This window comes from Carassius carassius, chromosome 37 (genome assembly GCF_963082965.1).
Source record: "Carassius carassius chromosome 37, fCarCar2.1, whole genome shotgun sequence".
NCBI lineage: Eukaryota > Metazoa > Chordata > Actinopteri > Cypriniformes > Cyprinidae > Carassius > Carassius carassius.
In genome coordinates, this window is record NC_081791.1 from 1 (window position 1) to 20,580 (window position 20,580).

At 50.3% G+C, this 20,580-nt stretch overlaps 8 non-coding genes across 8 annotated transcripts; all 8 read left to right on the plus strand.

The window, feature by feature from the left end:
• Positions 1-4,706: 4,706 nt before the first annotated feature.
• On the plus strand, positions 4,707-4,897 carry LOC132118770 (U2 spliceosomal RNA). The gene has a single exon (XR_009425992.1). It is a non-coding gene; the product is annotated as a U2 spliceosomal RNA (small nuclear RNA).
• A 352-nt stretch (positions 4,898-5,249) lies between these two features.
• On the plus strand, positions 5,250-5,413 carry LOC132118863 (U1 spliceosomal RNA). Its single transcript, XR_009426037.1, has one exon. It is a non-coding gene; the product is annotated as a U1 spliceosomal RNA (small nuclear RNA).
• A 2,059-nt stretch (positions 5,414-7,472) lies between these two features.
• Positions 7,473-7,663, plus strand: LOC132118793 (U2 spliceosomal RNA). The gene has a single exon (XR_009426013.1). It is a non-coding gene; the product is annotated as a U2 spliceosomal RNA (small nuclear RNA).
• A 352-nt stretch (positions 7,664-8,015) lies between these two features.
• On the plus strand, positions 8,016-8,179 carry LOC132118874 (U1 spliceosomal RNA). The gene has a single exon (XR_009426041.1). It is a non-coding gene; the product is annotated as a U1 spliceosomal RNA (small nuclear RNA).
• Positions 8,180-10,829: 2,650 nt separating this feature from the next.
• LOC132118800 (U2 spliceosomal RNA) lies at positions 10,830-11,020 on the plus strand. Its single transcript, XR_009426019.1, has one exon. It is a non-coding gene; the product is annotated as a U2 spliceosomal RNA (small nuclear RNA).
• A 352-nt stretch (positions 11,021-11,372) lies between these two features.
• On the plus strand, positions 11,373-11,536 carry LOC132118879 (U1 spliceosomal RNA). The gene has a single exon (XR_009426046.1). It is a non-coding gene; the product is annotated as a U1 spliceosomal RNA (small nuclear RNA).
• A 1,467-nt stretch (positions 11,537-13,003) lies between these two features.
• On the plus strand, positions 13,004-13,194 carry LOC132118771 (U2 spliceosomal RNA). The gene has a single exon (XR_009425993.1). It is a non-coding gene; the product is annotated as a U2 spliceosomal RNA (small nuclear RNA).
• Positions 13,195-13,546: 352 nt separating this feature from the next.
• On the plus strand, positions 13,547-13,710 carry LOC132118880 (U1 spliceosomal RNA). Its single transcript, XR_009426047.1, has one exon. It is a non-coding gene; the product is annotated as a U1 spliceosomal RNA (small nuclear RNA).
• The last annotated feature ends 6,870 nt before the right edge of the window (positions 13,711-20,580 follow it).

A 20,580-nucleotide genomic window follows, 5' to 3' on the forward strand; every position in this document is an offset into this window, starting at 1 on the left:
TTACACCTGACCGCTGACTGAGCCCCTGCACAGGTGTGCCGATTTGGGTGAAGGGATCTCACTCCTTCCTGGAGTTATAGCCATTTGAGCCACCTCGGCCACACCTCCTTGGCACGTTTTGAGGTCCCCTCGCCAAGGTAAATGGAAATTTCCACTTTTTTTGGATGATTATTGACAGTCAGACTCCAGAGAAGCATTCTGTGCTGATCTGGGTGGGACTGGGCCAAATACCTGCCGCTAGTTTGCAAAAGAAGGTTTTCGACAAAATCCCAAATACCCGAAAATTTCGTCAAGCGACGAGCCAATCTGAGAACTGCATCTCGTTCGGCTCGAGCCAAGGATTCCGATGACATAAGGCACGTGGCTCTGCGACGAACCGTTTGGGAGTTACGAGCGATGCCGTACTCTCTGTCGCCGCAGAGCCAGCGTCAGGCCGATCGGGGCGAGGCCCGGTGACGTTGCAGACGGGGGAGGGTACTACCATCACACAGCGTTTCAGGTGTTTCCATCTTTGTTTGATGGTCCTTTTACATTTCAATTTTCTTATTTTTCCGCTTACAGCACCACCTAGTGGCCTGTCGCAGCGCCCTTTTACACCTGACCGCTGACTGAGCCCCTGCACAGGTGTGCCGATTTGGGTGAAGGGATCTCACTCCTTCCTGGAGTTATAGCCATTTGAGCCACCTCGGCCACACCACCTTGGCACGTTTTGAGGTCCCCTCGCCAAGGTGAATGGAAGTTTCCACTTTTTTTGGATGATTATTGACAGTCAGACTCCAGAGAAGCATTCTGTGCTGATCTGGGTGGGACTTGGCCAAATACCTGCCGCTAGTTTGCAAAAGAAGGTTTTCGACAAAATCCCAAATACCCGAAAATTTCGTCAGAGCGACGAGCCAATCTGAGAACTGCATCTCGTTCGGCTCGAGCCAAGGATTCCGATGACATAAGGCACGTGGCTCTGCGACGAACCGTTTGGGAGTTACGAGCGATGCCGTACTCTCTGTCGCCGCAGAGCCAGCGTCAGGCCGATCGGGGCGAGGCCCGGTGACGTTGCAGACGGGGGAGGGTACTACCATCACACAGTGTTTCAGGTGTTTCCATCTTTGTTTGATGGTCCTTTTACATTTCAATTTTCTTATTTTTCCGCTTACAGCGCCACCTAGTGGCCTGTCGCAGCGCCCTTTTACACCTGACCGCTGACTGAGCCCCTGCACAGGTGTGCCGATTTGGGTGAAGGGATCTCACTCCTTCCTGGAGTTATAGCCATTTGAGCCACCTCGGCCACACCACCTTGGCACATTTTGAGGTCCCCTCGCCAAGGTGAATGGAAATTTCCACTTTTTTTGGATGATTATTGACAGTCAGACTCCAGAGAAGCATTCTGTGCTGATCTGGGTGGGACTGGGCCAAATACCTGCCGCTAGTTTGCAAAAGAAGGTTTTCGACAAAATCCCAAATACCCGAAAATTTCGTCAGAGCGACGAGCCAATCTGAGACCTGCATCTCGTTCGGCTCGAGCCAAGGATTCCGATGACATAAGGCACGTGGCTCTGCGACGAACCGTTTGGGAGTTACGAGCGATGCCGTACTCTCTGTCGCCGCAGAGCCAGCGTCAGGCCGATCGGGGCGAGGCCCGGTGACGTTGCAGACGGGGGAGGGTACTACCATCACACAGCGTTTCAGGTGTTTCCATCTTTGTTTGATGGTCCTTTTACATTTCAATTTTCTTATTTTTCCGCTTACAGCGCCACCTAGTGGCCTGTCGCAGCGCCCTTTTACACCTGACCGCTGACTGAGCCCCTGCACAGGTGTGCCGATTTGGGTGAAGGGATCTCACTCCTTCCTGGAGTTATAGCCATTTGAGCCACCTCGGCCACACCACCTTGGCACGTTTTGAGGTCCCCTCGCCAAGGTGAATGGAAATTTCCACTTTTTTTGGATGATTATTGACAGTCAGACTCCAGAGAAGCATTCTGTGCTGATCTGGGTGGGACTGGGCCAAATACCTGCCGCTAGTTTGCAAAAGAAGGTTTTCGACAAAATCCCAAATACCCGAAAATTTCCTCAGAGCGACGAGCCAATCTGAGACCTGCATCTCGTTCGGCTCGAGCCAAGGATTCCGATGACATAAGGCACGTGGCTCTGCGACGAACCGTTTGGGAGTTACGAGCGATGCCGTACTCTCTGTCGCCGCAGAGCCAGCGTCAGGCCGATCGGGGCGAGGCCCGGTGACGTTGCAGATGGGGGAGGGTACTACCATCACACAGCGTTTCAGGTGTTTCCATCTTTGTTTGATGGTCCTTTTACATTTCAATTTTCTTATTTTTCCGCTTACAGCGCCACCTAGTGGCCTGTCGCAGCGCCCTTTTACACCTGACCGCTGACTGAGCCCCTGCACAGGTGTGCCGATTTGGGTGAAGGGATCTCACTCCTTCCTGGAGTTATAGCCATTTGAGCCACCTCGGCCACACCACCTTGGCACATTTTGAGGTCCCCTCGCCAAGGTGAATGGAAATTTCCACTTTTTTTGGATGATTATTGACAGTCAGACTCCAGAGAAGCATTCTGTGCTGATCTGGGTGGGACTGGGCCAAATACCTGCCGCTAGTTTGCAAAAGAAGGTTTTCGACAAAATCCCAAATACCCGAAAGTTTCGTCAGAGCGACGAGCCAATCTGAGACCTGCATCTCGTTCGGCTCGAGCCAAGGATTCCGATGACATAAGGCACGTGGCTCTGCGACGAACCGTTTGGGAGTTACGAGCGATGCCGTACTCTCTGTCGCCGCAGAGCCAGCGTCAGGCCGATCGGGGCGAGGCCCGGTGACGTTGCAGACGGGGGAGGGTACTACCATCACACAGCGTTTCAGGTGTTTCCATCTTTGTTTGATGGTCCTTTTACATTTCATTTTTCTTATTTTTCCGCTTACAGCGCCACCTAGTGGCCTGTCGCAGCGCCCTTTTACACCTGACCGCGCCCCTGCACAGGTGTGCCGATTTGGGTGAAGGGATCTCACTCCTTCCTGGAGTTATAGCCATTTGAGCCACCTCGGCCACACCACCTTGGCACGTTTTGAGGTCCCCTCGCCAAGGTGAATGGAAATTTCCACTTTTTTTGGATGATTATTGACAGTCAGACTCCAGAGAAGCATTCTGTGCTGATCTGGGTGGGACTGGGCCAAATACCTGCCGCTAGTTTGCAAAAGAAGGTTTTCGACAAAATCCCAAATACCCGAAAATTTCGTCAGAGCGACGAGCCAATCTGAGAACTGCATCTCGTTCGGCTCGAGCCAAGGATTCCGATGACATAAGGCACGTGGCTCTGCGACGAACCGTTTGGGAGTTACGAGCGATGCCGTACTCTCTGTCGCCGCAGAGCCAGCGTCAGGCCGATCGGGGCGAGGCCCGGTGACGTTGCAGACGGGGGAGGGTACTACCATCACACAGCGTTTCAGGTGTTTCCATCTTTGTTTGATGGTCCTTTTACATTTCAATTTTCTTATTTTTCCGCTTACAGTGCCACCTAGTGGCCTGTCGCAGCGCCCTTTTACACCTGACCGCTGACTGAGCCCCTGCACAGGTGTGCCGATTTGGGTGAAGGGATCTCACTCCTTCCTGGAGTTATAGCCATTTGAGCCACCTCGGCCACACCACCTTGGCACGTTTTGAGGTCTCCTCGCCAAGGTAAATGGAAATTTCCACTTTTTTTGGATGATTATTGACAGTCAGACTCCAGAGAAGCATTCTGTGCTGATCTGGGTGGGACTGGGCCAAATACCTGCCGCTAGTTTGCAAAAGAAGGTTTTCGACAAAATCCCAAATAACCGAAAATTTCGTCAGAGCGACGAGCCAATCTGAGACCTGCATCTCGTTCGGCTCGAGCCAAGGATTCCGATGACATAAGGCACGTGGCTCTGCGACGAACCGTTTGGGAGTTACGAGCGATGCCGTACTCTCTGTCGCCGCAGAGCCAGCGTCAGGCCGATCGGGGCGAGGCCCGGTGACGTTGCAGACGGGGGAGGGTACTACATCACACAGCGTTTCAGGTGTTTCCATCTTTGTTTGATGGTCCTTTTACATTTCAATTTTCTTATTTTTCCGCTTACAGCGCCACCTAGTGGCCTGTCGCAGCGCCCTTTTACACCTGACCGCTGACTGAGCCCCTGCACAGGTGTGCCGATTTGGGTGAAGGGATCTCACTCCTTCCTGGAGTTATAGCCATTTGAGCCACCTCGGCCACACCACCTTGGCACGTTTTGAGGTCCCCTCGCCAAGGTGAATGGAAATTTCCACTTTTTTTGGATGATTATTGACAGTCAGACTCCAGAGAAGCATTCTGTGCTGATCTGGGTGGGACTGGGCCAAATACCTGCCGCTAGTTTGCAAAAGAAGGTTTTCGACAAAATCCCAAATACCCGAAAATTTCGTCAGAGCGACGAGCCAATCTGAGACCTGCATCTCGTTCGGCTCGAGCCAAGGATTCCGATGACATAAGGCACGTGGCTCTGCGACGAACCGTTTGGGAGTTACGAGCGATGCCGTACTCTCTGTCGCCGCAGAGCCAGCGTCAGGCCGATCGGGGCGAGGCCCGGTGACGTTGCAGACGGGGGAGGGTACTACCATCACACAGCGTTTCAGGTCTCCCAGACTTACCAAAGCCGAGATGGGCATCGTCGTGTCCGGCTTCTTCCCCGCTGCATCAAATCAACATCGCTTCTCGGCCTTTTGGCTAAGATCAAGTGTAGTATCTGTTCTTATCAGTTTAATATCTGATACGTCCCCCATCCGGGGACTACATATTAAATGGATTTTTAGATCACGGAGCTGGAGCCGGGGCTTGCTCCGTCCATTCCACGCATCGGCCTGGTATTGCAGTGTCTCCAGGAACGGTGTGCTTTCCCGTTTTCGGGAATGCCATTTATTGTGACGAATAGCAGTGCAAGTAATGAGGTCTGCCTTTGCAGGTCCTGTGGTTTATTGCGGACTCTCTTCTGAGGCACCCCCCTGAGGTGTTGGACTCTTCCACTAATGATGCTCCCACCTGAGGTCTCGGAGTCTTTCACTGACGAGGTGATGTATCGAATTCGGTGTGTTTGGTTAAAGGGAGTCAACTAAAACCAGCGTTGGGAAGCAGTTTCCAGGCCAGTAATGGAAGTCGCCCATCCTTCCTTTGTTGGGGTTTACGGAGGGCTAACCGTTGGTGAGGATGGTAGAGACGCAAATTGTACCTCTGGCTGGCCGCCTGGGTCTTCATACTTACCTGGCAGGGGAGACACCATGATCAAGAAGGCGGTTCACCCAGGGCGAGGCTTGTCCATTGCACTACGGCCATGCTGACCCCTGCGAATTCCCCAAATGTGGGAATCTCGACTGCATAATTTATGGTAGTGGGGGACTGCGTTCGCGCTCTCCCCTGAATTAACTGGTGAAACAAAGCAGAAAGATCTATCTCAGTTACTCTTTAGTTTCAGAATGATGAGCCCTGCCACATGCTGGGTATGTGTTTTGAGCTCATGAAACAAAATCACTTAAGCTCTTGAAATATCGGTCCCTGGTGTGTGGTTTAGTTCGAATTTTGCACAGACCTCACTTTGCAAGTCGATTGGATTGACTGCAGCCTAGCTGTAGCTGTCTCCATGTTTGTTTTTCGTTGTGCTTTTTCAAATCATATTAGGTCTTTTCCGCTTACAGCGCCACCTAGTGGCCTGTCGCAGCGCCCTTTTACACCTGACCGCTGACTGAGCCCCTGCACAGGTGTGCCGATTTGGGTGAAGGGATCTCACTCCTTCCTGGAGTTATAGCCATTTGAGCCACCTCGGCCACACCACCTTGGCACGTTTTGAGGTCCCCTCGCCAAGGTAAATGGAAATTTCCACTTTTTTTGGATGATTATTGACAGTCAGACTCCAGAGAAGCATTCTGTGCTGATCTGGGTGGGACTGGGCCAAATACCTGCCGCTAGTTTGCAAAAGAAGGTTTTCGACAAAATCCCAAATACCCGAAAATTTCGTCAGAGCGACGAGCCAATCTGAGACCTGCATCTCGTTCGGCTCGAGCCAAGGATTCCGATGACATAAGGCACGTGGCTCTGCGACGAACCATTTGGGAGTTACGAGCGATGCCGTACTCTCTGTCGCCGCAGAGCCAGCGTCAGGCCGATCGGGGCGAGGCCCGGTGACGTTGCAGACGGGGGAGGGTACTACCATCACACAGCGTTTCAGGTGTTTCCATCTTTGTTTGATGGTCCTTTTACATTTCAATTTTCTTATTTTTCCGCTTACAGCGCCACCTAGTGGCCTGTCGCAGCGCCCTTTTACACCTGAACGCTGACTGAGCCCCTGCACAGGTGTGCCGATTTGGGTGAAGGGATCTCACTCCTTCCTGGAGTTATAGCCATTTGAGCCACCTCGGCCACACCACCTTGGCACGTTTTGAGGTCCCCTCGCCAAGGTGAATGGAAATTTCCACTTTTTTTGGATGATTATTGACAGTCAGACTCCAGAGAAGCATTCTGTGCTGATCTGGGTGGGACTGGGCCAAATACCTGCCGCTAGTTTGCAAAAGAAGGTTTTCGACAAAATCCCAAATACCCGAAAATTTCGTCAGAGCGACGAGCCAATCTGAGACCTGCATCTCGTTCGGCTCGAGCCAAGGATTCCGATGACATAAGGCACGTGGCTTTGCGACGAACCGTTTGGGAGTTACGAGCGATGCCGTACTCTCTGTCGCTGCAGAGCCAGCGTCAGGCCGATCGGGGCGAGGCCCGGTGACGTTGCAGACGGGGGAGGGTACTACCATCACACAGCGTTTCAGGTGTTTCCATCTTTGTTTGATGGTCCTTTTACATTTCATTTTTCTTATTTTTCCGCTTACAGCGCCACCTAGTGGCCTGTCGCAGCGCCCTTTTACACCTGACCGCGGACTGAGCCCCTGCACAGGTGTGCCGATTTGGGTGAAGGGATCTCACTCCTTCCTGGAGTTATAGCCATTTGAGCCACCTCGGCCACACCACCTTGGCACGTTTTGAGGTCCCCTCGCCAAGGTGAATGGAATTTCCACTTTTTTTGGATGATTATTGACAGTCAGACTCCAGAGAAGCATTCTGTGCTGATCTGGGCGGGACTGGGCCAAATACCTGCCGCTAGTTTGCAAAAGAAGGTTTTCGACAAAATCCCAAATACCCGAAAATTTCGTCAGAGCGACGAGCCAATCTGAGACCTGCATCTCGTTCGGCTCGAGCCAAGGATTCCGATGACATAAAGCACGTGGCTTTGCGACGAACCGTTTGGGAGTTACGAGCGATGCCGTACTCTCTGTCGCCGCAGAGCCAGCGTCAGGCCGATCGGGGCGAGGCCCGGTGACGTTGCAGACGGGGGAGGGTACTACCATCACACAGCGTTTCAGGTCTCCCAGACTTACCAAAGCCGAGATGGGCATCGTCGTGTCCGGCTTCTTCCCCGCTGCATCAAATCAACATCGCTTCTTGGCCTTTTGGCTAAGATCAAGTGTAGTATCTGTTCTTATCAGTTTAATATCTGATACGTCCCCCATCCGGGGACTACATATTAAATGGATTTTTAGATCACGGAGCTGGAGCCGGGGCTTGCTCCGTCCATTCCACGCATCGGCCTGGTATTGCAGTGTCTCCAGGAACGGTGTGCTTTCCCGTTTTCGGGAATGCCATTTATTGTGACGAATAGCAGTGCAAGTAATGAGGTCTGCCTTTGCAGGTCCTGTGGTTTATTGCGGACTCTCTTCTGAGGCACCCCCCTGAGGTGTTGGACTCTTCCACTAACGATGCTCCCACCTGAGGTCTCGGAGTCTTTCACTGACGAGGTGATGTATCGAATTCGGTGTGTTTGGTTAAAGGGAGTCAACTAAAACCAGCGTTGGGAAGCAGTTTCCAGGCCAGTAATGGAAGTCGCCCATCCTTCCTTTGTTGGGGTTTACGGAGGGCTAACCGTTGGTGAGGATGCTAGAGACGCAAATTGTACCTCTGGCTGGCCGCCTGGGTCTTCATACTTACCTGGCAGGGGAGACACCATGATCAAGAAGGCGGTTCACCCAGGGCGAGGCTTGTCCATTGCACTACGGCCATGCTGACCCCTGCGAATTCCCCAAATGTGGGAATCTCGACTGCATAATTTATGGTAGTGGGGGACTGCGTTCGCGCTCTCCCCTGAATTAACTGGTGAAACAAAGCAGAAAGATCTATCTCAGTTACTCTTTAGTTTCAGAATGATGAGCCCTGCCACATGCTGGGTATGTGTTTTGAGCTCATGAAACAAAATCACTTACGCTCTTGAAATATCGGTCCCTGGTGTGTGGTTTAGTTCGAATTTTGCACAGACCTCACTTTGCAAGTCGATTGGATTGACTGCAGCCTAGCTGTAGCTGTCTCCATGTTTGTTTTTCGTTGTGCTTTTTCAAATCATATTAGGTCTTTTCCGCTTACAGCGCCACCTAGTGGCCTGTCGCAGCGCCCTTTTACACCTGACCGCTGACTGAGCCCCTGCACAGGTGTGCCGATTTGGGTGAAGGGATCTCACTCCTTCCTGGAGTTATAGCCATTTGAGCCACCTCGGCCACACCACCTTGGCACGTTTTGAGGTCCCCTCGCCAAGGTGAATGGAATTTCCACTTTTTTTGGATGATTATTGACAGTCAGACTCCAGAGAAGCATTCTGTGCTGATCTGGGTGGGACTGGGCCAAATACCTGCCGCTAGTTTGCAAAAGAAGGTTTTCGACAAAATCCCAAATACCCGAAAATTTCGTCAGAGCGACGAGCCAATCTGAGACCTGCATCTCGGTCGGCTCGAGCCAAGGATTCCGATGACATAAGGCACGTGGCTCTGCGACGAACCGTTTGGGAGTTACGAGCGATGCCGTACTCTCTGTCGCCGCAGAGCCAGCGTCAGGCCGATCGGGGCGAGGCCCGGTGACGTTGCAGACGGGGGAGGGTACTACCATCATACAGCGTTTCAGGTGTTTCCATCTTTGTTTGATGGTCCTTTTACATTTCAATTCTCTTATTTTTCCGCTTACAGCGCCACCTAGTGGCCTGTCGCAGCGCCCTTTTACACCTGACCGCTGACTGAGCCCCTGCACAGGTGTGCCGATTTGGGTGAAGGGATCTCACTCCTTCCTGGAGTTATAGCCATTTGAGCCACCTCGGCCACACCACCTTGGCACGTTTTGAGGTCCCCTCGCCAAGGTGAATGGAAATTTCCACTTTTTTTGGATGATTATTGACAGTCAGACTCCAGAGAAGCATTCTGTGCTGATCTGGGTGGGACTGGGCCAAATACCTGCCGCTAGTTTGCAAAAGAAGGTTTTCGACAAAATCCCAAATACCCGAAAATTTCGTCAGAGCGACGAGCCAATCTGAGACCTGCATCTCGTTCGGCTCGAGCCAAGGATTCCGATGACATAAGGCACGTGGCTCTGCGACGAACCGTTTGGGAGTTACGAGCGATGCCGTACTCTCTGTCGCCGCAGAGCCAGCGTCAGGCCGATCGGGGCGAGGCCCGGTGACGTTGCAGACGGGGGAGGGTACTAACATCACACAGCGTTTCAGGTGTTTCCATCTTTGTTTGATGGTCCTTTTACATTTCAATTTTCTTATTTTTCCGCTTACAGCGCCACCTAGTGGCCTGTCGCAGCGCCCTTTTACACCTGAACGCTGACTGAGCCCCTGCACAGGTGTGCCGATTTGGGTGAAGGGATCTCACTCCTTCCTGGAGTTATAGCCATTTGAGCCACCTCGGCCACACCACCTTGGCACGTTTTGAGGTCCCCTCGCCAAGGTGAATGGAAATTTCCACTTTTTTTGGATGATTATTGACAGTCAGACTCCAGAGAAGCATTCTGTGCTGATCTGGGTGGGACTGGGCCAAATACCTGCCGCTAGTTTGCAAAAGAAGGTTTTCGACAAAATCCCAAATACCCGAAAATTTCGTCAGAGCGACGAGCCAATCTGAGACCTGCATCTCGTTCGGCTCGAGCCAAGGATTCCGATGACATAAGGCACGTGGCTTTGCGACGAACCGTTTGGGAGTTACGAGCGATGCCGTACTCTCTGTCGCTGCAGAGCCAGCGTCAGGCCGATCGGGGCGAGGCCCGGTGACGTTGCAGACGGGGGAGGGTACTACCATCACACAGCGTTTCAGGTGTTTCCATCTTTGTTTGATGGTCCTTTTACATTTCATTTTTCTTATTTTTCCGCTTACAGCGCCACCTAGTGGCCTGTCGCAGCGCCCTTTTACACCTGACCGCGGACTGAGCCCCTGCACAGGTGTGCCGATTTGGGTGAAGGGATCTCACTCCTTCCTGGAGTTATAGCCATTTGAGCCACCTCGGCCACACCACCTTGGCACGTTTTGAGGTCCCCTCGCCAAGGTGAATGGAATTTCCACTTTTTTTGGATGATTATTGACAGTCAGACTCCAGAGAAGCATTCTGTGCTGATCTGGGCGGGACTGGGCCAAATACCTGCCGCTAGTTTGCAAAAGAAGGTTTTCGACAAAATCCCAAATACCCGAAAATTTCGTCAGAGCGACGAGCCAATCTGAGACCTGCATCTCGTTCGGCTCGAGCCAAGGATTCCGATGACATAAAGCACGTGGCTTTGCGACGAACCGTTTGGGAGTTACGAGCGATGCCGTACTCTCTGTCGCCGCAGAGCCAGCGTCAGGCCGATCGGGGCGAGGCCCGGTGACGTTGCAGACGGGGGAGGGTACTACCATCACACAGCGTTTCAGGTCTCCCAGACTTACCAAAGCCGAGATGGGCATCGTCGTGTCCGGCTTCTTCCCCGCTGCATCAAATCAACATCGCTTCTCGGCCTTTTGGCTAAGATCAAGTGTAGTATCTGTTCTTATCAGTTTAATATCTGATACGTCCCCCATCCAGGGACTACATATTAAATGGATTTTTAGATCACGGAGCTGGAGCCGGGGCTTGCTCCGTCCATTCCACGCATCGGCCTGGTATTGCAGTGTCTCCAGGAACGGTGTGCTTTCCCGTTTTCGGGAATGCCATTTATTGTGACGAATAGCAGTGCAAGTAATGAGGTCTGCCTTTGCAGGTCCTGTGGTTTATTGCGGACTCTCTTCTGAGGCACCCCCCTGAGGTGTTGGACTCTTCCACTAACGATGCTCCCACCTGAGGTCTCGGAGTCTTTCACTGACGAGGTGATGTATCGAATTCGGTGTGTTTGGTTAAAGGGAGTCAACTAAAACCAGCGTTGGGAAGCAGTTTCCAGGCCAGTAATGGAAGTCGCCCATCCTTCCTTTGTTGGGGTTTACGGAGGGCTAACCGTTGGTGAGGATGGTAGAGACGCAAATTGTACCTCTGGCTGGCCGCCTGGGTCTTCATACTTACCTGGCAGGGGAGACACCATGATCAAGAAGGCGGTTCACCCAGGGCGAGGCTTGTCCATTGCACTACGGCCATGCTGACCCCTGCGAATTCCCCAAATGTGGGAATCTCGACTGCATAATTTATGGTAGTGGGGGACTGCGTTCGCGCTCTCCCCTGAATTAACTGGTGAAACAAAGCAGAAAGATCTATCTCAGTTACTCTTTAGTTTCAGAATGATGAGCCCTGCCACATGCTGGGTATGTGTTTTGAGCTCATGAAACAAAATCACTTACGCTCTTGAAATATCGGTCCCTGGTGTGTGGTTTAGTTCGAATTTTGCACAGACCTCACTTTGCAAGTCGATTGGATTGACTGCAGCCTAGCTGTAGCTGTCTCCATGTTTGTTTTTCGTTGTGCTTTTTCAAATCATATTAGGTCTTTTCCGCTTACAGCGCCACCTAGTGGCCTGTCGCAGCGCCCTTTTACACCTGAACGCTGACTGAGCCCCTGCACAGGTGTGCCGATTTGGGTGAAGGGATCTCACTCCTTCCTGGAGTTATAGCCATTTGAGCCACCTCGGCCACACCACCTTGGCACGTTTTGAGGTCCCCTCGCCAAGGTGAATGGAAATTTCCACTTTTTTTGGATGATTATTGACAGTCAGACTCCAGAGAAGCATTCTGTGCTGATCTGGGTGGGACTGGGCCAAATACCTGCCGCTAGTTTGCAAAAGAAGGTTTTCGACAAAATCCCAAATACCCGAAAATTTCGTCAGAGCGACGAGCCAATCTGAGACCTGCATCTCGTTCGGCTCGAGCCAAGGATTCCGATGACATAAGGCACGTGGCTTTGCGACGAACCGTTTGGGAGTTACGAGCGATGCCGTACTCTCTGTCGCTGCAGAGCCAGCGTCAGGCCGATCGGGGCGAGGCCCGGTGACGTTGCAGACGGGGGAGGGTACTACCATCACACAGCGTTTCAGGTGTTTCCATCTTTGTTTGATGGTCCTTTTACATTTCATTTTTCTTATTTTTCCGCTTACAGCGCCACCTAGTGGCCTGTCGCAGCGCCCTTTTACACCTGACCGCGGACTGAGCCCCTGCACAGGTGTGCCGATTTGGGTGAAGGGATCTCACTCCTTCCTGGAGTTATAGCCATTTGAGCCACCTCGGCCACACCACCTTGGCACGTTTTGAGGTCCCCTCGCCAAGGTGAATGGAATTTCCACTTTTTTTGGATGATTATTGACAGTCAGACTCCAGAGAAGCATTCTGTGCTGATCTGGGCGGGACTGGGCCAAATACCTGCCGCTAGTTTGCAAAAGAAGGTTTTCGACAAAATCCCAAATACCCGAAAATTTCGTCAGAGCGACGAGCCAATCTGAGACCTGCATCTCGTTCGGCTCGAGCCAAGGATTCCGATGACATAAAGCACGTGGCTTTGCGACGAACCGTTTGGGAGTTACGAGCGATGCCGTACTCTCTGTCGCCGCAGAGCCAGCGTCAGGCCGATCGGGGCGAGGCCCGGTGACGTTGCAGACGGGGGAGGGTACTACCATCACACAGCGTTTCAGGTCTCCCAGACTTACCAAAGCCGAGATGGGCATCGTCGTGTCCGGCTTCTTCCCCGCTGCATCAAATCAACATCGCTTCTCGGCCTTTTGGCTAAGATCAAGTGTAGTATCTGTTCTTATCAGTTTAATATCTGATACGTCCCCCATCCGGGGACTACATATTAAATGGATTTTTAGATCACGGAGCTGGAGCCGGGGCTTGCTCCGTCCATTCCACGCATCGGCCTGGTATTGCAGTGTCTCCAGGAACGGTGTGCTTTCCCGTTTTCGGGAATGCCATTTATTGTGACGAATAGCAGTGCAAGTAATGAGGTCTGCCTTTGCAGGTCCTGTGGTTTATTGCGGACTCTCTTCTGAGGCACCCCCCTGAGGTGTTGGACTCTTCCACTAACGATGCTCCCACCTGAGGTCTCGGAGTCTTTCACTGACGAGGTGATGTATCGAATTCGGTGTGTTTGGTTAAAGGGAGTCAACTAAAACCAGCGTTGGGAAGCAGTTTCCAGGCCAGTAATGGAAGTCGCCCATCCTTCCTTTGTTGGGGTTTACGGAGGGCTAACCGTTGGTAAGGATGCTAGAGACGCAAATTGTACCTCTGGCTGGCCGCCTGGGTCTTCATACTTACCTGGCAGGGGAGACACCATGATCAAGAAGGCGGTTCACCCAGGGCGAGGCTTGTCCATTGCACTACGGCCATGCTGACCCCTGCGAATTCCCCAAATGTGGGAATCTCGACTGCATAATTTATGGTAGTGGGGGACTGCGTTCGCGCTCTCCCCTGAATTAACTGGTGAAACAAAGCAGAAAGATCTATCTCAGTTACTCTTTAGTTTCAGAATGATGAGCCCTGCCACATGCTGGGTATGTGTTTTGAGCTCATGAAACAAAATCACTTACGCTCTTGAAATATCGGTCCCTGGTGTGTGGTTTAGTTCGAATTTTGCACAGACCTCACTTTGCAAGTCGATTGGATTGACTGCAGCCTAGCTGTAGCTGTCTCCATGTTTGTTTTTCGTTGTGCTTTTTCAAATCATATTAGGTCTTTTCCGCTTACAGCGCCACCTAGTGGCCTGTCGCAGCGCCCTTTTACACCTGACCGCTGACTGAGCCCCTGCACAGGTGTGCCGATTTGGGTGAAGGGATCTCACTCCTTCCTGGAGTTATAGCCATTTGAGCCACCTCGGCCACACCACCTTGGCACGTTTTGAGGTCCCCTCGCCAAGGTGAATGGAATTTCCACTTTTTTTGGATGATTATTGACAGTCAGACTCCAGAGAAGCATTCTGTGCTGATCTGGGTGGGACTGGGCCAAATACCTGCCGCTAGTTTGCAAAAGAAGGTTTTCGACAAAATCCCAAATACCCGAAAATTTCGTCAGAGCGACGAGCCAATCTGAGACCTGCATCTCGGTCGGCTCGAGCCAAGGATTCCGATGACATAAGGCACGTGGCTCTGCGACGAACCGTTTGGGAGTTACGAGCGATGCCGTACTCTCTGTCGCCGCAGAGCCAGCGTCAGGCCGATCGGGGCGAGGCCCGGTGACGTTGCAGACGGGGGAGGGTACTACCATCACACAGCGTTTCAGGTGTTTCCATCTTTGTTTGATGGTCCTTTTACATTTCAATTCTCTTATTTTTCCGCTTACAGCGCCACCTAGTGGCCTGTCGCAGCGCCCTTTTACACCTGACCGCTGACTGAGCCCCTGCACAGGTGTGCCGATTTGGGTGAAGGGATCTCACTCCTTCCTGGAGTTATAGCCATTTGAGCCACCTCGGCCACACCACCTTGGCACGTTTTGAGGTCCCCTCGCCAAGGTGAATGGAAATTTCCACTTTTTTTGGATGATTATTGACAGTCAGACTCCAGAGAAGCATTCTGTGCTGATCTGGGTGGGACTGGGCCAAATACCTGCCGCTAGTTTGCAAAAGAAGGTTTTCGACAAAATCCCAAATACCCGAAAATTTTGTAGAGCGACGAGCCAATCTGAGACCTGCATCTCGTTCGGCTCGAGCCAAGGATTCCGATGACATAAGGCACGTGGCTCTGCGACGAACCGTTTGGGAGTTATGAGCGATGCCGTACTCTCTGTCGCCGCAGAGCCAGCGTCAGGCCGATCGGGGCGAGGCCCGGTGACGTTGCAGACGGGGGAGGGTACTACCATCACACAGTGTTTCAGGTGTTTCCATCTTTGTTTGATGGTCCTTTTACATTTCAATTTTCTTATTTTTCCGCTTACAGCGCCACCTAGTGGCCTGTCGCAGCGCCCTTTTACACCTGACCGCTGACTGAGCCCCTGCACAGGTGTGCCGATTTGGGTGAAGGGATCTCACTCCTTCCTGGAGTTATAGCCATTTGAGCCACCTCGGCCACACCACCTTGGCACGTTTTGAGGTCCCCTCGCCAAGGTGAATGGAAATTTCCACTTTTTTTGGATGATTATTGACAGTCAGACTCCAGAGAAGCATTCTGTGCTGATCTGGGTGGGACTGGGCCAAATACCTGCCGCTAGTTTGCAAAAGAAGGTTTTCGACAAAATCCCAAATACCCGAAAATTTCGTCAGAGCGACGAGCCAATCTGAGACGTGCATCTCGTTCGGCTCGAGCAAAGGATTCCGATGACATAAGGCACGTGGCTCTGCGACGAACCGTTTGGGAGTTACGAGCGATGCCGTACTCTCTGTCGCCGCAGAGCCAGCGTCAGGCCGATCGGGGCGAGGCCCGGTGACGTTGCAGACGGGGGAGGGTACTACCATCACACAGCGTTTCAGGTGTTTCCATCTTTGTTTGATGGTCCTTTTACATTTCAATTTTCTTATTTTTCCGCTTACAGCGCCACCCAGTGGCCTGTCGCAGCGCCCTTTTACACCTGACCGCTGACTGAGCCCCTGCACAGGTGTGCCGATTTGGGTGAAGGGATCTCACTCCTTCCTGGAGTTATAGCCATTTGAGCCACCTCGGCCACACCACCTTGGCACGTTTTGAGGTCCCCTCGCCAAGGTGAATGGAATTTCCACTTTTTTTGGATGATTATTGACAGTCAGACTCCAGAGAAGCATTCTGTGCTGATCTGGGCGGGACTGGGCCAAATACCTGCCGCTAGTTTGCAAAAGAAGGTTTTCGACAAAATCCCAAATACCCGAAAATTTCGTCAGAGCGACGAGCCAATCTGAGACCTGCATCTCGTTCGGCTCGAGCCAAGGATTCCGATGACATAAAGCACGTGGCTTTGCGACGAACCGTTTGGGAGTTACGAGCGATGCCGTACTCTCTGTCGCCGCAGAGCCAGCGTCAGGCCGATCGGGGCGAGGCCCGGTGACGTTGCAGACGGGGGAGGGTACTACCATCACACAGCGTTTCAGGTCTCCCAGACTTACCAAAGCCGAGATGGGCATCGTCGTGTCCGGCTTCTTCCCCGCTGCATCAAATCAACATCGCTTCTCGGCCTTTTGGCTAAGATCAGAGGGACGTGGTCGCGATCATCTTCTCTGGAAGGAAATAGACGATTACCGGGCGGTGGTTGTAGTCTCTCCGGACAGGGATATATCTTGGACTTCACCTGTGAACAGCATTTTTTTTCTTGTTTTTCTTCTTTCTTCAGGTTCTTTTTCCAGCTCGCCTAGGAAGGAGAAAAACACTAGCGTTCACAGGTAAAGTGCCCTTTTATTCATTTATTTTGCTGTATTATTATTTAGTGTCCTTTTAAAAGTTTAGTTATTTATTCTATCAGTCTTTTAGACATTTATTGGCTGTTGTACGTATTTTTAAAGGGCTGTTGGTGCCTCCACCATGTCGGCTGCTCGTGCCGGCATGCGGAGGCACCACAGCGTGCGTTTTATGTTTAGAAAAAATGATGATGGAACGTTAATGGGGATGTCCAGACTTGATTTCTCACGGAAACTCGTACAAAAGGTTTTAGGATTTTCAGCAAATGATGTAAATTGCTTATTGACCCTTCCCCAGAACCGTGGTTTTGATTTGAGCTTTAAAGGCGCTGCACTGCTAAATGTTTTCTGGTCTCGTTTTGAAGCGGCAAAAGCCAGTCTTTCCATGTTCACAGTTGAAAAACTGACAGACAATTCCCTGAAAGTGGTAATTGTTCGAATGTTTAATGAAACTGTGAGTGGAGATGACATAGCGATATGGTTGGCGAGATTTTGCTCTGTTCGGGGCCAGCCTGTTAAGGTTTTAGACGAGGACGGCATCTGGAATGGCGCGTGGAGAGTTCCCATTAAACAATGGGAGGATCCACACGGCTTCCAGGGCTTAAGTCAGATTCCTTCTATGATTGTGCTGGGAGAAAACAGAGGCTACATTCATTATCAGGGGATGCCCAAACTGTGCCGTAAATGCAGTCGGTTTGGGCACCTCATAGAGGCATGTCAGGAAACAGTTTGTGGTAAGTGCAAAGAAATTGGGCACATCTATGAAGAATGTACCAATGGCAGAAAGTGCAATCTTTGTGGTGAATCCAACCATCTCTACAGAGACTGCCCTAAATCCTTTGCCAACATATTAAAAGCAAAAATGGCTGCCACCAAAAACCAAACGAGTGAAAAAGAGGCAGTCCCTGAGGTTTTGGAGGGAATTTTGAATACCCAACCAAGCCCAGGGACTGGTCGAGACGGAGCGGAAGGGGCGGGTCAAGGGGTGGAGTCAGACGCGGGTAACGGTCGGGAGGAGGAGACTCCGCCCATCCAATTAGGAAAGCAAAATGTGAGTATGGAAATGGATAAAGAAAGTGAAGAGGAGAAAGAGTCAGATGAATTGACCCCCTCCTCTTTGGAAACTGTACCCGATCTAGACACCGAGCAAAACACTTCAAGCAGTATAGGCGGAATAACTCTAGATTGGTTACCTAATGCTCAGCTGCAGAAAAGACCTGCGGGGTCTCCTTTGTGTCAAACAGAGGAGAAAAAGTTGAGGTCCACCAGCTCAAGTAATGAGGAAGGAGACAGGGTGTGGCCCTCAGCCTCCCCGAATGAGGTTTCGTTTCTGCAAATACAGCTAAGAACATCATCGCCAAAGGAGCCGCAAGAGATTTTCTCTGCGGATCCTAAGGCGGTGGACACCTCCGTTCCTGAACCCAATACTATCACTAGTAAAGAGGAGCGGGTGTCACAAGAGTTTTTGTGATTAAAATGAACTTTGTAGTCTTTTAAATAAAATGTTTTAGTTCCTTTTTAAGCTCATGCCTTTTTACCTAATTTATTCACCATGGCCCTCACAATTTCAACATTAAATGTAAGAAGTGTGAGGTCCATGGTCAGAGCACATACTATTTTATCCTTTTTAAAATCTCAAAAGTCAGATGTCTTTTTACTACAAGAGTGTGCCTTACCCTTTTTATCTAGTTACAGGAGGTGGGAGGAGCTATGGACGCCGGGACCCTCCATATGGAGCGGGTCCAACTTTAACAAAAATGATGGAGTGGCGATTTTAATAAATAACCCTCACATCCTGGTGAAGGGGAGCACGGTGGTAAGAGATGGGCGGGCTATTTTAGCGAATATGACTTTTTTAGATAGAGATTTTAAGGTGTTAAATGTGTACGGTTTTACAGGTAAAAACGATAGGTATGAGCTTTTAGAGGAACTGCAGTCCCACATGCTGGGGAGGGTACCATTAGTGGTAGGGGGAGATTTTAACTGTGTTTTAGCCAAAACTGATAGGAAGAGGGTGGGGGCAGACTTTAGGTTTGATAAGACATCAGTTTTAATGCAAAGTTTAGTTAAGGATTTTAAATTAACTGACTGTTTTAAGACTTTGCATCCAAGAGAGGTGGGCTACACCTGGGTCAGTGGTGATGGCACCAACGCCTCTCGCATTGACTACATTTTCGTACGCGATTGCCCGCCGACTGATGCTATATTAACACCCCTATTCTTTTCCGATCACGTCATGCTGTCTTGCACTATTTCCTTCACCACAAAATTGACGGTAGGGGGAGGGATCTGGAAACTGAATTGCTCCCTTTTGCAGGATGAGGAGATAGTTAGTGACTACAGGGAGCAATTCAGTCAGTGGCAGACCCTCCAAGACTTTTTCGATTCACGTGCACAGTGGTGGGAGATGGTGAAACACCGGACGAGACTGTTTTTTAGAAAGAAAGGGATTGGAAAAAAGAACAAAGAAAAGAGACGCATGTTGGGACTGCAAAAAAGATTACAAAGGTATTTCAAGTTTGTTAATGGAGGGTTTGATTTTAATGAAGAATTAAAGGAGGTTAAAAAAGAAATGGCTGATTTGGAAAAACAAAGAAACAAAGGGTTGATTTTAAGAAGTAAGGAACAAGATCTGGAGGAAGGTGAAAAATGCACAAGATACTTTTTTAAGAGGATTTTAACAAATAAAGGGGTAATTACTGAATTAAAAAAGGGGGAGAAGGAAGCCAGAAATACAGAAGAGATATTAGAAGAAGTAGAAAGATTTTATACAGATTTATACAACAAAAAAGAGATAACAGAGGAAGCCATAGAAAATATTTTGGGAAATTTAGAAAAGAAAATTGATAATGAGTGTGCTATTTTAACCCAAGATTTTACTCTTTTAGAGCTTACAAAATGTATGAAGGATTTTAAAACTGGTAAGTCGCCGGGAAGTGATGGCCTTCCCGTGGAATTTTATTCAAAATTTTGGGACATTTTAGCACCAGAACTTTTAATGGTTTTTAAGGACTTTGATAGACTGGACCGACTCCCTGACAGTTTTAGACTAGGAATTGTTTCACTTTTGCATAAAAAAGGAGATAGGACAGATTTAAAAACGTGGAGACCAATCAGCCTTTTAAATTTGGATTGCAAACTTTTTAGCAAGCTTTTAGCTAAACGCATGTCCCTGTTTTTAAAGGATGTGATCCACCCGGATCAAGCATGTGCTGTGCCCGGGAAGAGGATCACGGACAGTCTGATATTGATCCGAGACACCATCTGTTTTGCGAGAGACAGAAACATTGGCCTAATAGTGGTAAATTTAGATTTTGAAAAAGCTTTTGATCGGGTCTCGCACCAGTACCTATTGCAGGTACTGGAGAAAATGGGCTTCCCAGGGAGGTTTTTAGCATGGGTGGGATTGCTGTATAATGATATAACCAGCAAAATTCTTGTAAATGGGCATTTAACAAAAGCTGTTAACATTCACAGCGGCGTCCGTCAAGGGTGCCCGTTATCCCCGCTCTTGTATGTGGCATGCATTGAGCCATTGGCACAGCTTTTGAGAAGGGACCAACGGATTGCAGGATTTAAGCTACCAGGAGGTTTGATAGCAAAATGTGTTTTATACATGGACGATGTGACAATTTTAACGACTGACTTTTTATCTGTCCGAAGAGCTTTGGAACTTACAGATTCTTATGGACGGGCCTCTGGCTCCAAATTAAACAGAAACAAGTCAGAGGCCCAGCTCTTCGGACAGTGGGGCGACATAGACGTGGGAGGACTGGAAGTGACTCTAAGAAATGATAATATAAAAATTCTAGGCATAAAATTTGATAGGGAGGGGGGTGGACAAGGTAATTGGACCAATGCTTTAGGGAAAGTAAGACAGCGACTGGGTTTGTGGGGACTAAGGACTTTGACGATGGAGGGAAAGATTTTAGTTTTTAAAGCTGTGATTTTACCTCTGTTTTTATTGTTGTGCTCTGTTTTTACCCCCC